Below are 21,466 nucleotides of genomic sequence, written 5' to 3'. Positions count from 1 at the left end.
GGTGGATGTGACCTGTGCTTTTTTTCTGGGGGGACGTGTCCTAAACAGGGGTACGCCCTAAACATTTTGTGAATCTAAGTTTGGCCTCATTGAGGGGCAGTATTTCAATATGAGTAGGAAAATGAGAGTAACCCTGAACATTTTATTTTATTTTTTTTAGAAAAAAAGCACTGGATGTGACTAACACAAAACTGTATTTTGAATGGTCTCTAGAAATGGCCAGTAAGCTACAAGAAGATGCTAGGAGACCCTCTAATGGAATGTTGCCATTGTCCGTTTAATCACCTTTCACACCCAACCCCTGATCCCAAAGTCACTCACAGCTCCTCGACTGCTTGAGGTGCATTGTCTCTGACGCCCACTGCTATTGGCCTTGTGGCCCACACACAAGGATCCCATAATCTATGGGATGGATCCATATTGGTATTTGAGAACCAAGCTATAGAGGTTAAAGATGGAACTACAGTGCTAATGTCCTGGGGGATAGAAGCATGCACTGCTATCACAAGGGCTGACAAGAGACAGTTTTCTCAGTGCACCATGGGTGTCTCCAGAAAGGAGTCGTGGGCTTATAAGTTATAAGGTTATAAGTGGCGGCAGCTGTAGTCTCCCACCTTTTCACAAATAAGACCTACCTTTAAACCATTTGGCTCCATTTAAAGACCATTGCTCTTTTTTAAACACCATATGGTCTGTATGGTGCTGCTTCCGCAAACCATCTTCAATTAAGCCACATTCCAGTAGTGAGTTTGAGCCAGGATTTATGGGGGTGGAGTGGAGGCTATATGTTAGCTCTGCAGAACTAAGGTGTTAGTTAAGTATTTTTATTTGTTTACTTGATGGGGGGCAGCTGCCCATGTGTTTGAGCCCACCAGTTGAAAACCAATGGGTTAGAGGGACCAGGGAACTTAGAACCAGGGAGACCCTGTCTCAAATTTCCACTTACCCAGGAAGCTTTTACTGAGACACACTTTCTCTCTCTCTCTCTCTCTCTCTCTCTCTCTCTCCCCACCCCCACCTCACAGGGTTGTTGTGAGCATAAATAAAGTATAGAAAAGCAAATCCTGTACACCACCTTAAGGTCCTTAGAGGAAAGGTGGGGTTCATGTTAACAAATAATTAAACAAATGAAAGTTTAAACGCTGGCAGTTTTGCCATTCTGTTTTGGAGATAGTTTTAGGTCAGAAGATAAGGATTCTAGCAGCTACTAGAAACCCATTGCATCCAATGGCAAATTTATGTGTTTTACTCTAATTCCACAGCTCCTCATCTCACAGAGCAGAAAGTCATGCATGTATCACATACATGAATGATTCCTGCATAGTAAAAGCATACAGTGCAAAGCGGTCCATAAATTCAGTGCAAACAAGTATCAGAGTCTTCTAAGTACAGAGTGTACAAAGTACAGAGACCTCAAGATGTCATAGAACAAATGCATACCAATGTAGCTCTGTTCTCAAGGAAGACAATTTTAGGAGAGGGTTGACTTGATACATACTATGTGGAGATTCTCCAGCATTTTAGTGTGAATTTCTCCTAATTTACACATTTTTTGTATGCAATTTTCCCTGATAGAAACATGGTTTGCAGTGCAATTTCCCCTAATATAATTAAATTGCGTATATCATTTTCACTATTATATGCATTTCTATGCACATTTTACAGAAATATATGTCTATTTTTGGACCCATTTCTTGACTGCCAAACTGGATTGAAAAATTTAGAGACTTGTGGATTTTGAAGGATGGCTCTGTTTCAGTTCCCATATTGTTTCAGAAAGTGTGGTTTAGGTTCAGCTTGAAATGTGAACTGAATTGACTTTTCCCCTCATCCCTAGACAAGTATAGAATTGTGCTAAGTGTGGAATGATTTTGTCCCATACAGTTTCTATGTACTTTGAAGCCTACTTTTCTGAAGTTGTCGTTTTTTTAAAAGACTAATGATGAATCTGTTAGTCTTTAAGGAGCCACAAAACTTCTACTCCTCTGGAAGCAGTTAAAGAAATTATGGTTCAACCGCATATCAACGTTATCCTTTTCTTGGAGGGAAAAGCATAGGTGAAGAAACAAGCTGAGTGTGCAATTGTCTCTAAGTATGCAGCAATGCTCTGCAAAACGAATAAATGCTCGGTTTTCCAGAGGTGCCTCCGGGCATGAAGATTTGACAACAATTTTGCCCATGGTCCTATGCAATAAATGCTGGATGCATTCAAAAGAATTGTGGGTGGGTGTGAGATAACTTGGATTCAAGAGCATCAAAGAGCTTTGAGTCCTGGAATTTCAAACGGCAACCCAATAAACCGAGACAAATGAAACAATTGGCAAAGGGTTGTTTTAATAACCCTTGTTAACAGAGGAAGCCACCCCAATTAACAAACACATGCCAGTTCTAAAAGTCACATTCATTTCACAGTGTTGTTTAATAAGGTAACCTAACACGCATCTGACAGAATTACCTCCAGATTTCATGGGCCACAAGCACTGCAATTTTACTTCAAGAGCAGCCCCTTTAAATCTCACCCACAGGGACAATTTAGAAGAGTTTAAGATAACCAGTGTTTATTTATTTTTGCCTTCGTTATTAGAATAATTTCATCTTTTCCCAAGCTTAAATAAAAAGAACAAATCATATGTATATGCATTTATATTCTAGCACATTGATGTAAAAAAGAATGGTAATCCCCAGTTTTCCCTCTGATTTTTAAGTTTCTCTATGAACTGTGCAACTTTGTCATTTATCTTCTCATTGGAAAGTTGAAAGCACTCTCATTAAAAAAAACCAAAAGATTTTCGAAACAGTTTAATAAGGATGTTATTACTTCTTCTTTCTTTTTTACTCAAAGTGAATCGGAAAAATGCATTTTAAACCGCTGTTGAGTTAAGCATCTTCTTTCCATGTAGCCAGGATTTTATTAAACCGTTCCTATTGTTATGAAATGTTCCCCTGGCCTTTTTTGTGTGTCCTTCCAGTATCCTTTGGGCTGCTGCCTTTGCTTCTGACTGTTCAAAGGTCAGGTCAAAGGTACTGAATGGCAAACCAAGGGGATGTTGAGCGTAAATGAACCCAAGCATGGCCTCTCTGATTGATCATCTATTTAAACAGTGAGACTGTTATGCCTTTGGATAAAAATGTAACCCCAGGCAGTGGAGCCTCTGGCTGCTGATGAAATAGGCATAGAGAACTTTCTTTTGCTTGCCATGCTTGATGTGGCTCTCAAATTCAGGGAGGGCCTTCTAGGTCTTCTTCCCATAACCTCTGTGACTATCTTTCCCCACGCTGAAACATGTCTCTATGATCCAGTGCTTTTCATAGAGTATATTGGTGAAGTGCTGCTGTATGGAAACAGGGAGAAGAAAGTACAAAGTACATTTGCCAACACATAAAAAAGGAGGGTTGGGGTTTTGTTTTTTTATTAAATGTAGATTTAAAACCGGGTTATTAAACGATGACTTCACCTGAGGTTATTAAGGGAGATTAGATTTCAAAATCTATTATCTAATTCTTTGTAAATGTTTTATAATATGCATTATTTCAAGGCCGCTTTTGTCAAAAAATATATTATGCATTTTATGGCTGTACCGGTAACTGATTTAAATTTTTGGCTCTCTGGATTTTCAGCCGCTTATTATACTAAATGCAGAACAAAGGGAAAATTGAGACTAAAGATCAGTGCTAATGTTCACTCCCACCTTATGCTGGGGCATTATTTTTGCAGCTAAGTAGCTATAAAATCGCATCCGTGACATCAGCTTCTGTACTTGTCTATTACGGTCTTGTCTGACGAGACCCACCATGATGCAGTAACTGCTGTTTCAAGTTGTCCTCCCTTTTAGTTTTTGAAGATGCAAGCAAATCTTGATGAGCAAACTGAATTGTCATTTTAAAAAAAATATTTTATTTTATTTTAAATTCAAACACTGATAAAAATCAGATGAACCTAAGGCATGAATATATCTGGGAGTTATTTTGGTGAATCAAATGGATGATGTCCTAATCTCTTGTTAGCTTTTTCAGTGTCTCAGTCTCAGGTCTGGCCCTACCGTTAGGCGGAATGAGGCAGCCACCTCAGACTGTGGTTTTGGAGTGTTATGATAACCACCCAGCCCTGAAGCTCAGTAAGTGACCTTGGGCCAGTCACAATCTCTCACCACGACCTACTTCACAGGGTTGTTGTGAAGAGGGAGACATGCTTACTGCCTAGAACTTCTTGGAGTAAAGGTGGGATATAAATGTTACTATTGCTTCAGAAAGTTTGTTGCCACAACAAACAGGGATGTTGGAAGCCACCCATAGTGGCTGGAGCAACCCAGTCAGATGGTCAGTACATCATCATCATCATCATCATCATCATCATCATTAGAATGCTTCCACAATTAACATATTTTTAATCCAGTATAACATACCCTCCAACATTTCTCCAGTGAAAATAAGGTCCAATCCCATAACAACAACAATAATAATTTTGTTGTTTATATCCTGCCTATCAGACTGGGTTGCCCCAGCTACTCTGGGCAGCTTCCAACATATATAAAAACATAATAAAACATTAAACATTAAAAAAATCTTCCTTATACAGGGCTGCCTTCAGATGTCTTCTAAAGGTTGTATAGTTAACTTATCTCCTTAGCTCAGAGGTAAGTAACTCCATACCCTCCAACATTTCTCCAATAAAAATAGGGACACCCTAAGGAAAAGCAGGGCATTCCTGGATCAAATCAGAAACTGAGATGGCTTCTGTAAATCTGGGACTGTCCCTGGAAAATAGGGGCACTTGGGTGAATATATAGGAACAGTTCTTTTTCTGGGGGGACACAGTGGTACGCATACTCCTAAACATTTAGTGAATCTAACAGGAGAAGAAACATATATTTCCTGTCACAGTGTTTCTTGAGTCTCAGACGGAAGCGAGCGTTTAATGTGTGAAGTAGGAGTTGGAATCTAGCACGGTGATTGGTCAGTTTCGTTGTTACCACCTCCAATGGCGGCTTCATTTCGTTTCCCGGTGTAATGCATGTTCTTTGTACTTTTGTCCATTTACTGTATTTCTTTTTCCCGATTTGAACTATAAAATGGTGATTTTCTTGAGTCAAAATGAGAGTACCTATGCACTGCATAGGAAGGAGAAGGATATATACTAACTTTCCCCTCTTAACATTCCTAATTCATAAATTAGAACAATTCAAATAAGCTTTCCTTGCTGTTACAAAGAGATTTACAGCAATCTACAAAAGCCTGCTGTGGTCTGTACTCAAGATCAGATTGCAAATAAATAAATATTGTGGTGACTTTTTCATTGCATCTCAATCAGCCGAAGTGGAGGGAAAGCAGTTTGCACTACCAAACCCACTTGAGTCTCCAGGGATGGTAGCTGATCCAGAAGTTGCCCAAAGCTAGGCACCTGTTTCTTCTGAGGGCACGTAACCCCATTCGGAGCAGGACAAGTCCCCACCCAGTCTAGGGAGGCACCCACCAACAGCGCTTCCATCTTATCTGAACTGGCACATCCAGTGCAACTGCCAGGCGTCAGAGGATCCAACCACCAGGGTAGGTTGCCAGAAATGAATATGACAAGGGAAGTTCTTATCAACACTGTTTATTCAATATTCACAGAGAGAGGCTCACAAATGCAGCCTCTTGGAGTAATGGTGTTGCTCCAAGTAAATCTCCACCCTTCTTCTCTCCCGCTTCCTCATTCATCATCAGCATCACCTCCTCTACGGTTGCCGCTTATGGCCATCTGTCTTTGAGCTCTTTGCTCTCCTACTTTCAATGCTCGCCGGGTTCTGGGAGAGGTGGGGTCTGGAATGCTTTCTAGTGATAACGTGTCAGCCAGCTGCTCTGGCTCTGCTTCTTCCTCCTCCTCTCCCATTATTTCCCAACTTTCCCCCTCACCTGCCTCTGAGCTGTGACCTCCCGCCAACCCCTGTTGTACATCTATACTGTCTTCCTCTTCTCTGGAAGGGTCAGGCTGGGGAGGCGGTCTCCACCATTCCTCCTCAGTCCAGTCCTTGACATCCACACCTGCAGATGTAAAGGAGAAACAGAAAGGTGTTTCATCGGCAACTTGCTGACTGCACACCCTAAAACCCAGTGGTTTCAGGTACATATTAAACAGCATGGGGGATAAAATTGTACCTTTTGGACTTGTGACTTTCCCCATAATTTCTGAGAATGTGACCCTTGAGGCGAAAAATTTTCTCCATCCCTATGATAAACTTCTTCTTCTTCTAAAAGATTGGTAGATCTTTTCATTCTATGATCTCATCCTTTAAAAAAAAAAAACTGCCTCAGTTTTCACCCACCCTCTTTTATTTACCCTTTCAGTCCATTCCCCCCACCCACAGAGTGTTGAAATCACATTGTATAACAGAGATAGACTGTGTCCTTTCCTCATTTTGAGGCACCTGTGATAAAAAAAATGAGGATTTTATTCAGAGAGAGGGAGAAAAGAAATGATAATTTAGGTATCGTCATTGAATGACCTTCCTAAGTGATGAAGAAATGATTGGCAAACCTTGTATGGAATATCTTACACCAGCTGATTAAAAAGAGGAGATGAAATCAAATGAACTATCATAATAATACAATTCACTGCTAGGAAGATGAAATGAAAAATAAGACAGAGAAAGATTTTTTAAAAATCCCAATACACAGCTTTTTATTGTGCTTTGATCCTGTTTTCATTAACCATGGGAGACCGTGAGTATTAGGGGTTTCCAAAGAAGGGCATTTTGCAAGCAACACATCAGTAATAATGGTTATAAAACCACATTTTTAATAGGCTTAGAATTGCTTTTCTTTTAACAATTTTTGTGCTCTTTTTATTTATTTTTACAAAGTCTCCGACTAACTTTTCCCAATTTGTAATTTTACATCTCTATGCTCAGGCTGGTATTCTGTCAAGTCTCATCTGTTTCTCTGTCAATGGAGCTACTATTTTAAAATAAATAAATCACAAAGTTTTGCTTTATCAAATTCTATATTGGTTTCTGAATCCAGACTGAACTGGGAAGTCTCCAAAGTGCTTCAGCCTGAATCTGGCTGTCTCCTGATGCACCAAATCAGGATCTGAACTGGATCTTGTGGCCATTCCTAGAATTTATGCCTTTCCATGGTTTTTGTACCCGTGCTATGTTGGAATACATTCAAACATGCACATGCTTCTTTCATGGTCATCAGTGGCAGCAAGAGCAGTAGGTGGTGGGTGATTGTCTTTCCATCCTTGTAATATCAGCCTCAGCCACCATAAGAGCTATCAAAATCCACTTTTGTTGTCCATCTGTTAGTTATAGCACTAAAAGGTAAAGGTAAAGGGACTCCTGACTGCTAGCTCCAGTCCATAGCTGTTAACGTTTCCCTTTTTTAAGGGAAATTCCCTTATTCCAAATAGGATTCCTCGCAAGAAAAGGGAAAAGTTAACAGCTATGGTCCAGTCGTGGACAACTCTGGGGTTGCGGCGCACATCTTGCTTTACTGGCCGAGGGAGCTAGCATACAGCTTCCGGGTCATGTGGCCAGCATGACTAAGCTGCTTCTGGTGAACCAGAGCAGCGCATGGAAACGCCATTTACCTTCCCGCTGGAGCAGTACCTATTTTTCTACTTGCACTTTGACGTGGTTTAGACCACAGCGCCACCTGCGTCCCTTAAGCCAAATCTAGGCCAGAGTATTTAATAGGATCCTTCCTTCTGGAGTTCTGAGGCAGACATTTCCAAAATGTCGGCAGTAGCAGGACAGGACAACAACCACAGCCATAAAAATTGAAACGAAATGTCGCACAAGTTCAAAAATCTGACCAAATGTCATACTTTGAATTCAGATGGTTGCATTCTGAAAAGCTCCGGGCTTTGCTTTTGACATTTTACCAATTATGAATTCTGATCGGCAAGCCCTAGGCTCTGTGGTTTAGACCACAGCACCACCCGCATCCTTTTACTAGAACCTTTCTTTTATTCCAGTGCTGGAGGAGCTGATCCTGCCCCATGAACAAAGCAGCAACAATCTATTACCCCATGCAATCCATTTGCAACTGCTGTCCTGGTCCAAGTATGGAGAGCTTGTCTAATGCTGATGATTTCTGTTTCATTGCAAGCAAAAGGAGCTCAGTTGAACAAGAGAGGATTGGGAAGAAGAACCACTGCTGGCATTCCTAAGACTGATGTAGAGGCCTTGTGACAGCCTCCAAGTGTCCCTATTTTCCAGGGACATTCCTGATTTAGAGAAGCCATCCTGGTTTCTGGTTTCATCTTGGAATGTCCCACTTTTCCTTAGGACGTCCCTATTTTCAATGGAGAAATGTTGGAGTGTATGCAGCTTGTAATTTTTTGCTTTTAACACAGAAGGTGTTGAGGTACCTGTTGCATGACACAGCCCTCTGCTTGTACTAAATGTCTGCTTAGCCTGAGCAAACTCCTTGTAGACCTCCAGCACCTATGAGCTGGAAAGTACATTCCAGGTGGCTGAGCATCCTAGAGGTTCAAATTATCTGCTGCATTGATTTCCCATTAATTGGTCCATTGTCTCTATCACCTCCCAGGCTATGACAGTCCTAGTCCTCTCTCCATTCTGCATAATAGGAAAGGCACAACACAGCACGTCTCACAGGGTTTTATGGCTATTTATTTAACCAAAATGTGGTCAGGGGAAATGTTTCCACGCCCTTCAGGACCAATCAATCTGATTTGCATTGCAAAAACAATTCCTAAAAGTACAGTTTGGGCCAAAAGGTATCATGTTGTGCAAGCCATTCAAGCAGGGGGGTGTTAGGAAAATTGGAGGTGAGCTGTTTTGAAGGTTTGAGCTTGACACCCTCAATGGATTTATGTGAGTGTGTGTAATTGGCTGGCTGCCTTTATTCCCTTGAGATCTTCTACTCAGTTAATTCATTGAACTGTTGATGGACAGAGCATTCACAAAAACACACAATTCTTTTTTCATTATCTTGCTTTTACTGTAGTATCAGGGGAATAGGGAAGGAGCTGATGGTGACACCTTATACCACTGAATGTTCTGCCGTTTTTCTTCCAGCCTAAGAGCTTCTTTAGGGTCAAACTAGACATGATATTATTCACACCTTTAGCCCTTGTGTGGCTGCTTTTTCCTGACTAAGTAGCAGGCAAGGCCTCTACCACAAAAGAGTAGGAAATAGGTATGTCCAATAAACCACTGAGCCTAGGACTTGCCGATCAGAAGGTTGCCGGTTTGAATCCCCGCAACGGGGTGAGCTCCCGTTGCTCGGTCCCTGCTCCTGCCAACCTAGCAGTTCGAAAGCACGTCAAAGTGCAAGTAGATAAATAGGTACCACTCCAGCGGGGTGGTAAACGGTGTTTCCGTGCACTGCTCTGGTTCACCAGAAGTGGCTTAGTCATGCTGGCTACATGACCCGGAAGCTGTTCGCTGGCTCCCTCGGCCAATAAAGCGAGATGAGTGCCACAATCCCAGAGTCGGTCACGACTGGACCTAATGGTCAGGGGTCACTTTACCTTTACCTTACCACACTCTAGACTGCTGTACTGCATCAACATTTTTGATAATACTCCACAGCCACAATAAGACCATCTACTTGTTTTTTTGTTTATGGATATTATGGAAAAGGAAAACATTCAATACTTAGTTTTACATAAAAGAAAAGGAATTACATGCAAAAATATAGCAAGTGAAACATGAAAAAGAAAGCTGCAGAGTTGGTATAGCATTCTAATAGGAATTACATTACTTACGCCATAGGCAAATCTGACCAAAGGACGTGTGACTCTCGGGAAAATATTTTGCTGGCAGCTCATTTTTTTACAAATGAGGTTAGAGGAGACCAATAATCCATAATGGTCTCTGGATTACCTTGCTTATGAAAGGCATGAATTTGTTTTGTTACTTTGTCCATAAAGCCAAATACCATGTTCGTCTATACAATTGTTCTATTGTAGTGCAGTCCTCACTTTGCCAACAGCATGCTGTTTCTACTAGGGCTGTGCACCAGATTTGTCCAAAACCTGAATTTCTAACCAATTCAGGCAGAACTGAGGCTTTCAGAAAACTGGGGTGGGTGGGAGAGAAGGTGTGGCAGACACCCTCTACAAGTAGTGTAGGGCTGTTTGCAAAAGGGCTTTCAAACAGCCCTGCAATGCGCGTTGGCTGTGTGCACCTGTTTTGAGTAGGGCAACATGTGAGTACAGCCAAACTGAGCAGGACCGAACCCTCTGCTCTCCAGCTGGTGAGAGGAAGTTTCAGTCCTCCCAGCTGCAGGGGTCTGCTTCACCAGTGTGTTTCCACAGGGAATACATTGGCAAAGCCAATCCTGCTGACTGGCATATGGTGGAGAAGAAACACAACATAGCCGTGGATGGGGGGGGGAGGAATCTCATGCACAGCCCTAATTTGTAGTCTTAGTATTAGCAGAAACAAAAAAGCCAGGGTCTTGTGCACAGGGCCCTGACATCCAGAGCATTATTAAAGGGTGAGCCCCAGGTCTTTTGCATGGGTCCCAGATCTATGCCTCCCCCCTCTTTTAAACCATGATTCTGATTTTACTTTGTTTACTTTGTTTCAAAAACCTCAGCTACCTACCATCTTAATTTGCCCGGAAGTAAATTAAGGTCATGGACATGGGACCTTACAGTGCCCTTGCATGAAGCATCTATTCAATGAGATTCAATAATGTCAACCTAATGACATTGTATAGTGTAATACACACATACACAAAGACATACCCCAGAACCCATTTATAATTTTGCATTTCCACCACATATGAAAACAGGTCCCGATGGGTACATAGCCCCTCCAATACTTTGGATAAACGTTTTAAATATATCATTACAGTGAAGTTTTCCTGGATAAAAATATTAACCATGGATTATTCTGGGGATTTTGGCCCATTTGCAGATGTTTTTGTGACCTGCACTCCTGCACTCTACTGCTTGTTAGGTTCTTATAGACTGAGCATAAAGATAGAAGTCTTCATTAAGCTCTACTGAACCTCTTGAAAATCAACCCCTTGACCTTCTAACCAACAATCCATCCTAGAGCATCTGCAATCCAATGGCAACTCATACACAACAGAGATCAGGTGTCCCTAGGTCAATAGGCTGCTCTTCTCTGAAAGATCATCTGGCCCTTTGCAGGGTGTCCAGTGTCCATGACATCCCATTGTTAGAAACACTATACTTCCTGCCAGAGTCTTGGCATCTTCTTGCCTTCAACGGCTGTTAAGCCCTGAAGAGCATTAGCAAAAGTGTGGCTATTTTCCCCATACGTCGGCTGTCTTTTGGCCAGGGCACTTGAGCTGCCATGCCTAAGGCAAATGATCAGCCTTCCCCCCAGGTTTCCCATTGCAAAATGGAGAAAGAGAGAGTGACAACAACAGCTGCAATGCTGGCTTGCCGTTGACAAATGATCCTGTCACTCTTCTTATTGATTAGCAATGTTATGACATTTCCCTTCAGAAGCACAGATGCGGACAAGCTGTGACATGAGCAGAGCTGGAGCAGGACAACAATGTTTGTTCTCTGTTCGTTTTCTGCCGTGCTTGCCCGCTTTTGTAGACAGCCTCAGTGTTTCCACCAAAGGGGGACTGGCAGCAGACTCTGTCACCTTTTCTTCGTATTTCTTTTATACAGAATGAGTTCCGGAATCTGAGAGGCTGCTGTTTGCAAATGCTCACATATGGGCAAATCAATAACGTCTCGCTTCTTCTAGCTTAACAGGAAGGCTAGTTAGAGAACACTTCACTGTCAACAAATGCAGCATAAAAGAGCTTTACCATTTTGAGTCAAACTGCCATCTGCACCTCTCTGACTTCTGCCTCTGAAAGTTCAGGCCTACAGGAAGTGCCACACTCTCTATAGCAGGATTGTGGAAACTCTCTTCAGCCTGAGGGCCACCTTGCCTTCTGGACAAGCTTCCACGGCAGTGGTGGCCCTACCTCCCAAGCTTAAGGTTTATGGTACCTATGGTCAAGAAGTTATTTAAGTACCAAGGGACCCCAAATCTGCTTCCTGAGGTGGTTGCTTCTCCCTAATGGTAGGGAAGGCTCTCAGGTTCTACTTTCTTCTACAATGACGCTGATAAAAGTCGATGAACAGTTGACCAAGCCATTTTGTTTTGGTATACGTAATTAAGAATAAAACAAGAGGAATAACTATTTAAAATATATCAAATGTCACTCCTGCATGGAAATAAATGTTGAGTGTACCCTTCTGTCTCCTTGATAACCTAACAAATGAAAAAATAAAAATAAAGGTATTCCGTTAACCTTTTGATTTAGATGGTCACCCACTGTTGACTTATCTAAAAGGAGCTCTTCAGACAAAACTGCCATGAACCTTCCTCTTGACAGTATATAAATTTCCAGCTGTATTTCCTTCATCATTTAAGAAACACCATGTTAGGTAGAAGTTATTGTGTGTACAGTATGTGTGTACAAATAGCTTGTCGGGGGGAGGAGGGCTGACTCTTCTGAACAGTCTCTTTCCCCCCCTCCCTCCCCATTTGTTATAATTTCATACCACATCCAAGTATATTTTACAAAAAAACAAATTATATGTACTAAAGAAAAAAAGGGGGGAGCTATGGCATCGTCTGCCCTCAGGGGATGCAACGTAGATTAATATGAGTTAAATGGAATGTGACCAATTTGTGAGGCATTTGCTTTGTATCTTGAGAAATTGAAGAAGACTTCATTTCCCCATGCAATCAGACCCAGCCTTAGGCTACAGGCTCTAGTAGTCACTATGGATGCTAGGGGCTACCAGTCTTGGTGGGCTGGAGTTTCCCAGAGTAATTCCTATTACATCTCAAAAGCAATGATGTTATAAATTTACCTATGTGACAGTAATGTTCCCTATCATTAGTTCAAACATGCATATACAGCTTACGAGAAGTAACAGCATCCATTGTAATAGATCTTCCAGCCGGGGGAGAAAGGGGCACAAATAAACTAGAGCAATTTACTTTTGTGCAATGCCCAGGGATTAGCTAATTTATAGGCAAGTTATTTACACCAAACTTCTAAGCAGCTGACTCTCTCCACTCCTAGACTTTGTGGAGGGGTCGTAATTGAAGGACCAGAAGCAATGAGATTTTCATTAATCCGAAATTTATGAGCCCGTATCAAGTTGTGGGAGTCCTAGGAAATAATATATTTCCCTCAGATGATGCATTTCCCTCAAGTTTTCAGATAAATAGTATTCATTGTAGAAAGGCTTTCTTTCTTTCTTTCTTTCTTTCTTTCTTTCTTTCTTTCTAATGGCCATATCCACACACAGGATACAAGACCAGTAACTCTGAAATGGTAGCTTGGAGTCCATTCATAAGTCACTGGAGAATTACAGTTATGTTAATGGGTTGAGGACAACAGGGATTCATTGCAAAAGACCAAGGTTGTGTGTGATTTTTCAAGCCAATGGAGGAGACTTTGTAAATTGCTTTTCTGAAGAGAAAATGCCTTCTATGCCATAGCTGCCCATGTTTCACAGATAAAAATGAGGGAAGCTTTGTGAACTTTTCCATTCCAGGAATCACAGTTCAAGTTCTCCCACCAACCGCCATCACCAGCCACCAAGGCACATAACTGGGCTGTTCTCTATTACTTTACTTTTCAATAGCCCAGGTGTTTTCAAACTGTGGTCCATGGACCACCAGGAGTCCATCAGCTTCATTCAGGTGGTCTGTGGCATGTCTGTAAAAATACATGCAGCATCAAGCACATCACCTAAACAGTCTCAGCCTCAGCTCAGTATACCTGAAGGAGCGTCTCCACCTCCATCGTTCAGCCCTGACACTGAGATCCAGCTCTGAGGGCCTTCTGGTGGTTCCCTCCCTGTGAGAAGTGAGGTTACAGGGAACCAGACAGAGGGCCTTCTCGGTAGTGGCACCTGCCCTGTGGAATGCCCTCCCATCAAGTGGTCCATGGTGGTGATGGGGAGTTTTGAAATCACTTCAATAGCCCACCCCTCAGTGATTTGAAAGGGATGGGCATTTTTTATTTGCATTTAAGATAAAGCAGAAAATGTGATTGCACTGTACTCCATTATGGACCAATCAAACTCGGCTCCCCCATAATATTGGTCTGCCTGATCAATGAAACATTGCTATTGCTGTCAGATGATGGTGTTTCTTTTAATCGCCTACCCTAGGGGTAAAGTGAAATGACAGGTAGCACTGCAGGAGGCCCTAGTGTTCATGTGCATCAATGCACATGCATGCACCTTAGAGACAATATGTATTTAACTGCTGGAGACCTTTCAGAAGGAGTAGAACCCCAAATAATGGCACCACTAACAACTCACACTACAGACATTTTCTGAAGGCCTCCCCCAAAGGCAAAAACAGAAATGAAACAAGCAGTGCTTAGCTTGGCACAGGAAGCCCCCCCCCCCCAGAATAGGACTTTCCTTTATGAATAGGTGTCAGGGACTGTGCTGGGGAGGGCTGCACTGAGGAAGAATGGTGGGAGCCTCCCCCTCCCCTTGCTCCTGCTCCTGCATCTTCGCAGGAGCAGGAGGAGAGTATAGATTTGGAAGAGTGGTTTGCAGAGGGGCATAGTTCAGAAGGCAGAAGCTGGGAAATACTGGATGGGGAACAGCTAGGTGAATAAACACTGGGAGAGTGAGGGTTAAAAGATTCACAGTTGTTGGGTACTATTCCTCCAATCGCCCCAAAGTCCCAAAGAGCTCAGAAAGTCTTAGAACAGAAAGCAGAGAAGTTAAAAAGCTCAGATTACAAGACGTAAGAGTGGCGTAGATTAATAGGGACAGAGGGGGGAGTATCCCTTAATTGGGAGCACTGCCATTTCTAGGAGATGTGTTGTTTGTTCTCTAGCTGTGATTATTAAAGATTCTAACTGGTAAGATGTTCCTTTCTTTGATCTTCTTATCTTCTACCATGGGGGGGGGAGCCAATTCCCCGAAACGTGATCATAGGATTCATTGGCAGAGGCTCACAGCAGAAGGACTTTGAGACAGAAGATCCCATGCTGCGGAATGAGTGGGAAGACACATATCTATCCCAAGGTGGACACCAGAGTCTAAAGTTATATCAGTGCACCACACAGCTGGAGTATGTAGTGTGCATGTCAGATCCTTGATAGGAAACTGTAACCAAGCAGCTTTGCCTAAGTCATGGGTGGGCGCCAGTGGGGGTGGCCCATGCTGGTGGTAGGGGGCAAGCAGAGGCAGAAGTGGACAGAAAAATGGATGTGACTCACATCCAGCACCACAAAACCCAAATGTTTCTACTCATTCAGGTCCTGATGATTTTATGGCCGCCACCCCTGGCATAGAATTGATATGATAGGCCCTAAGAATGGGGACCATGATGGCTTATGTTCCATACGATCAGCTGTTCTGCTGAAAGCAAGTCATCAGCAAATGCTACTTTCCCCGCAGTAAGCCATATCTGGAAGGATGTGCTATGTTAATTAGGAAAATGCCCTGCAGGCGTGTATCCTTCTCCGTCTAACTTGTTCGTGTCCTACAGCCTTCTGAGGTTAAGGCGGGGAGCTTACATTCTGTTATCTTGGCAGACACCCATTTTTTATTTTTCGGGGGGCGTATATGCGATAGCATTCAGGAACGCTGAATAGCCATAACATCACAATGTGCTGTAATTGTTTAATTCATTTGTCTGAACAGATGACATGAGAGAACAGCAAACGCGTCATTCCCCCCCACCCCCTAGGAATAATATAAAAAAGAAACATTCCAGCTGAGTGCGTCTTGCTAATTAAAACAACAGCAAGCACATTCTGTGGTTTGAAACTTCCAGCACTGCTGCGAAAATTCATATACAAGAGACATTGTGCTAGAAACCCCCATTCCTGGCAACACCCCCAGAATGAAATGTTGCTGGGGTACAAGACTAAGCTAGTGCGATATAGTAGTTAGACTAGTTAAGAGTTCTTTTGGTAGTCAAGTACATGTTATGCTTCATGTGTAGCTCTCAAGTATGTCTGGTTTCTCCCTCTTTCTTTCTTATTCTAATTAAAATTTCTATACCGCCCTTCATCCAAGGATCACAGGGAAGTTTACAATATAAAAACACAAAATACATACCATAGTAACAAACAAAAATAATAACCCCCGCACCCCCAGTTTAAAAGGCCATAGATTATTTAATTAGCCAAAGGCCTGGGAGATGAGGGATGTTTTTGCCTAGCATCTAAAAATTATATTACAGTGGAACCTTGGTTCTTGAATGTAATCCATTCCGGGAGTCCTTTCGACTCCTGAAACCGTTCGAAAACCAAAGCGCGACTTCTGATTGGCTGCAGGAAGCTCCTGTTTCTAAATGTGCATCTTTAAATCTAAATTAGAAAATATTTTGCTGATCTGTATTCTCTCCCCTGCTTCAATGGGTTATGCGTAAATGGCCACCTTAATTTAAATGCTTTAATTTAATTCAGTGGTTTTCTCATAGTGTGTGGCAGCTGTGAAAAAAGCAAATTCCACGCTAGGAATCATTAGGAAAAGGACTAAAAGTTAAACTGCCAGCATGACAAAAGGCCATTATACAAATCTATGATGTGTCCACAATTGGACTACTGTGTACAGTTCTTGTTGCCTCACCTCAAAGAGAATATTGTAAAGTTGAAAAGGTTCAGAAAAGGGCAAGCAAAATGACCGAGGGGCTGAAACAAGTCACCTATGATGAAAACTCACATCTGGGGCATTTTAGTTTAGAAAAAAGGTAATAATAATAATAATAATAATAATAATAATAATAATAATAATATCCCCTTCATGGATCACTTATAGAAGTGACACCAAAGAAGGATGTTCTGCTCATTATAGGGGATTGGAATGCTAAAGTAGGGAATCAAGAGATAAAAGGAACAACTGGCAAGTTTGGCCTTGGAGATCAAAACGAAGCAGGGCAAAGGCTAATAGAGTTCTGCCAAGAGAACAAGCTGGTCATCACAAACACGCTTTTCCAACAACACAAGAGACGACTCTACACATGGACATCCCCAGATGGGCAACATCGAAATCAGATTGATTATATTCTCTGCAGCCAAAGATGGAGAAGCTCTATACAGTCAGCAAAAACAAGACCTGGAGCTGACTGTGGCTCAGATCATCAGCTTCTTATAGCAAAATTCAAGCTTAAACTGAAGAAAGTAGGAAAAACCACTGGACAGGTAAGATACAATCTAAACCAAATCCCTTATGAATACACAGTGGAAGTGAGGAACAGGTTTAAGGATTTAGATTTGCTGGACAGAGTGCCTGAAGAACTATGGGTGGAGGCTCGCAACATTATACAGGAGGCAGCAACTAAAACCATCCCAATGAAAAAGAAATGCAAGAAAGCAAAGTGGCTGTCCAACGAGGCCTTACAAATAGCGGGGGAGAGAAGGCAAGCAAAATGCGAGGGAGATAATGAAAGATACAAGAAATTGAATGCAGATTTCCAAAGAATAGCAAGGAGAGACAAGAAGGCCTTCTTAAATGAGCAATGCAAAGAAATAGAGGAAAGCAACAGAATGGGAAGAACCAGAGATCTGTTCAAGAAAATCGGAAATATGAAAGGAACATTTCGTACAAAGATTACCATAATAAAGGACAAAAGTGGTAAAGACCTAACTGAAGCAGAAGACATCAAGAAGAGGTGGCAAGAATACACAGAGGAATTATACCAGAAAGATATGGATGTCTCATACACCCCAGGTAGTGTGGTTGCTGACCTTGACCCAGACATCCTGGAGAGTGAAGTCAAATGGGCCTTAGAAAGCACTGCAAATAACAAGGCCAGTGGAAGTGATGGTATTCCAGCTGAACTGTTTAAAATTTTAAAAGATGATGCTGTTAAGGTGCTACACTCAATATGCCAGCAAGTTTGGAAAACTCAGCAGTGGCCAGAGGATTGGAGAAGATCAGTCTACATCCCAATCCCAAAGAAAGGCAGTGCCAAAGAATGCTCCAACTACCGCACAATTGCACTCATTTCACACGCTAGCAAGGTTATGCTTAAAATTCTACAAGGAAGGCTCAAGCAGTATGTGGACCGAGAACTCCCAGAAGTGCAAGCTGGATTTAGAAGAGGCAGAGGAACCAGAGACCAAATTGCAAACATGCGCTGGATAATGGAGAAAGCTAGAGAGTTCCAGAAAGACATCTACTTCTGCTTCATTGACTATGCAAAAGCCTTTGACTGTGTTGACCACAGCAAACTATGGCAAGTTCTTAAAGAAATGGGAGTGCCTGATCACCTCATCTGTCTCCTGAGAAATCTCTATGTGGGACAAGAAGCTACAGTTAGAACTGGATATGGAACAACTGATTGGTTCCAAATTGGGAAAGGAGTACGGCAAGGCTGTATATTGTCTCCCTGCTTATTTAACTTATATGCAGAATTCATCATGCGAAAGGCTGGGCTGGATGAATCCCAAGCCGGAATTAAGATTGCCGGAAGAAATATCAACAACCTCAGATATGCAGATGACACAACCTTGATGGCAGAAAGTGAAGAGGAATTAAAGAACCTTTTAATGAGGGTGAAAGAGGAGAGCGCAAAATATGGTCTGAAGCTCAACATCAAAAAAACGAAGATCATGGCCACTGGGCCCATCACCTCCTGGCAAATAGAAGGGGAAGAAATGGAGGCAGTGAGAGATTTTACTTTCTTGGGCTCCATGATCAGTGCAGATGGTGACAGCAGTCACGAAATTAAAAGACGCCTGCTCCTTGGGAGAAAGGCGATGGCAAACCTAGACAACATCTTAAAAAGCAGAGACATCTCCTTGCCAACAAAGGTCCGTATAGTAAAAGCCATGGTTTTCCCAGTAGTGATGTATGGAAGTGAGAGCTGGACCATAAAGAAGGCTGATCGCCGAAGAATTGATGCTTTTGAATTATGGTGCTGGAGGAGACTCTTGAGAGTCCCATGGACTGCAAGAAGATCAAACCTCTCCATTCTGAAGGAAATCAGCACTGAGCGCTCACTGGAAGGACAGATCGTGAAGCTGAGGCTCCAATACTTTGGCCACCTCATGAGAAGAGAAGACTCCCTGGAAAAGACCCTGATGTTGGGAAAGATGGAGGGCACAAGGAGAAGGGGGCGACAGAGAATGAGATGGTTGGATGGTGTTCTTGAAGCTACCAGCATGAGTTTGATCAAACTGCGGGAGGCAGTGGAAGACAGAAGTGCCTGGCGTGCTCTGGTCCATGGGGTCACGAAGAGTCGGACACGACTAAACGACTAAACAACAACAACAACAATAATAATATATTATTTATGCCCCACCCATCTGGCTAAGTTTCCCTAGCCACTCTGGGCAGCTCCCAACAGAATATTAAAAGCACAATAAAACATCAAACATTAAAAACTTCCCTAAACAGGGCTGCCTTCAGATGTCTTCTAAAAGTCAGATATTTCCTTGACATCTGATGGAAGGGCGTTCCACAGGGCAGGCGCCACCGCGGAGAAGGCCCTCTGCCTGGTAAGATGGTATGTGACACAGATATATCCAACTATGTGTAGTGTGGACATACATCTCACATACTACAGTCAAACCTCGGTTCTCAAAAGGCTCCATTTTTGAACATTTTGGTTCCTGAACGCTGAAAACCGCTGAAATAAATGCTCCGGTTTTCAAATGCTCCTCGGAACTCGAATGTCTGACGCAGCTTCCACTTGAGTGGAAGAAGCTCTTGTAACCAATCAGAAGCCACACCTCAGTTGTCGGATGTTTCAGAAGTCAGACGGTCTTCCAGAACGGATTACGTTTGACAACCGAGGTTTGACTGTACTGGAATCCAGGGACATCCAGTGAATCGGAGTGTTGGAAGATTCAGAACAGACCAAAAAAGATACTTTTTCACACCATGCCAGACTGAACTATGGAATTTGCTCCCACTAGAAATAGTGATGGCAACCAGTTTGGATGGGTTTAATAATAAATAATAATAATAATAAATTTTATTTATACCCTACCCTCCCTGGCCAGAGCCAGGCTCAGGGCGGCTAACAACAGTAAAATTACAGTAAAATCATAATAGGCAAAAAAGAAAGAAACCAATTTAAAATACAGGTTAAAATGCAGTTTAAAATGCAGCCTCATCAAAACCATAAGGGGAGGGAAATAAGGGTCAGACTGAGTCCAAACCAAAGGCCAGGAGGAACAGCTCTGTCTTGCAGGCCCTGTGGAAAGATGTCAAGTTCCGCAGGGCCCTGGTCTCTTGTGACAGAGCGTTCCACCAAGTCGGGGCCAGTACTGAAAAAGGCCCTGGCCCTAGTTGAGACCAATCTAACCCCCTTGAGGCTTAGGACCTCCAAAGTGTTGTCCTTTGTGGACCTCCGTGGGACATACCAGGAGAGGCGGTCCCGTAGGTACGAGGGTCCTAGGCCGCATAGGGCTTTAAAGGTCAAAACCAGCACCTTAAACCTGACCCTGTATTCCACCGGAAGCCAGTGCAGTTGGTAAAGCACTGGATGAATGTGATCCCGCGGCAAGGACCCTGTGAGGAGCCTCGCCGCAGCATTCTGCACCCGCTGGAGTTTCTGGGTCAGCTTCAAGGGCAGCCCCGCGTAGAGCGAGTTGCAATAATCAAGCCTGGAGGTGACCGTCGCATGCCATCACTGTGGCCAGAACAGGGTGAGAAAGGTAAGGGACCAACTGCTTAATATGGCAATTCATGGAAGGGCCATTGGCTTGATCCAGCAGGCTGCCTTCTCGTCCTTAGGTGACAAACCTTCTTGAACCAACCAAATTCAATGAAAGACTGACCTGCCAGCCTTGCTCTCCCCACCCCCATTTATTGTATGGTAACACTTTTAGCGTCCTGCCAACCTAGCAGTTCGAAAAAATGTCGAAGTGCAAGTAGATAAATAGGGGGAAGGTAAATGGCATTTCCGTGCACTGCTCTGGTTTGCCAGAAGCGGCTTAGTCATGCTGGCCAGATGACCCGGAAGCTGTACGCCGGCTCCCTCGGCCAATAAAGCGAGATGAGCGCCGCAACCCCAGAGTCGGTCACGACTGGACCTAATGGTCAGGGGTCCCTTTACCTTTTAACACTTTTAGCCACTAGTGAAAGTCTAGTGATAATGGTGGGTATTAGCCCACTATTTGGGGTAGGCAACCATCGGAACCATTCCCCATCCTGTTATTCTATGAAATTGTTTAAAATGGAAGGATATTGACCTGGGGTTTAAGCCAGTATATCCCAGGATAGAGTTTCAGTTGCCCAACCCACAAGTCTGAATATCCTTAGTGATGGGGATGTTATCCGATGACTTTAAAGATGACATTCTTGCATCAGATTCCAAAAGTGACACCCGATCATTCTTATAAAGACAATAAAACTCCAACCTTTTTAAAAGACAGAGAGAGAGGGGGGTAAAATAAGACGCTCCTTAACCTTTGCCAACCAGCTGAACATGCACACATCAGAAGAGACGCACCGTGTCTCTCCCTGACGCTCTCTAAAGAGGGATGTTGCGGGGCAATCTTTGAAAGAATCTGTGTTTAGGGAAAG

The sequence above is a fragment of the Podarcis liolepis genome, assembly GCF_965112155.1.
Source record: "Podarcis liolepis genome assembly, chromosome: 12".
Taxonomy (NCBI): Eukaryota; Metazoa; Chordata; class Lepidosauria; order Squamata; family Lacertidae; genus Podarcis; species Podarcis liolepis.
Note: the sequence above shows the minus strand (reverse complement) of the source record.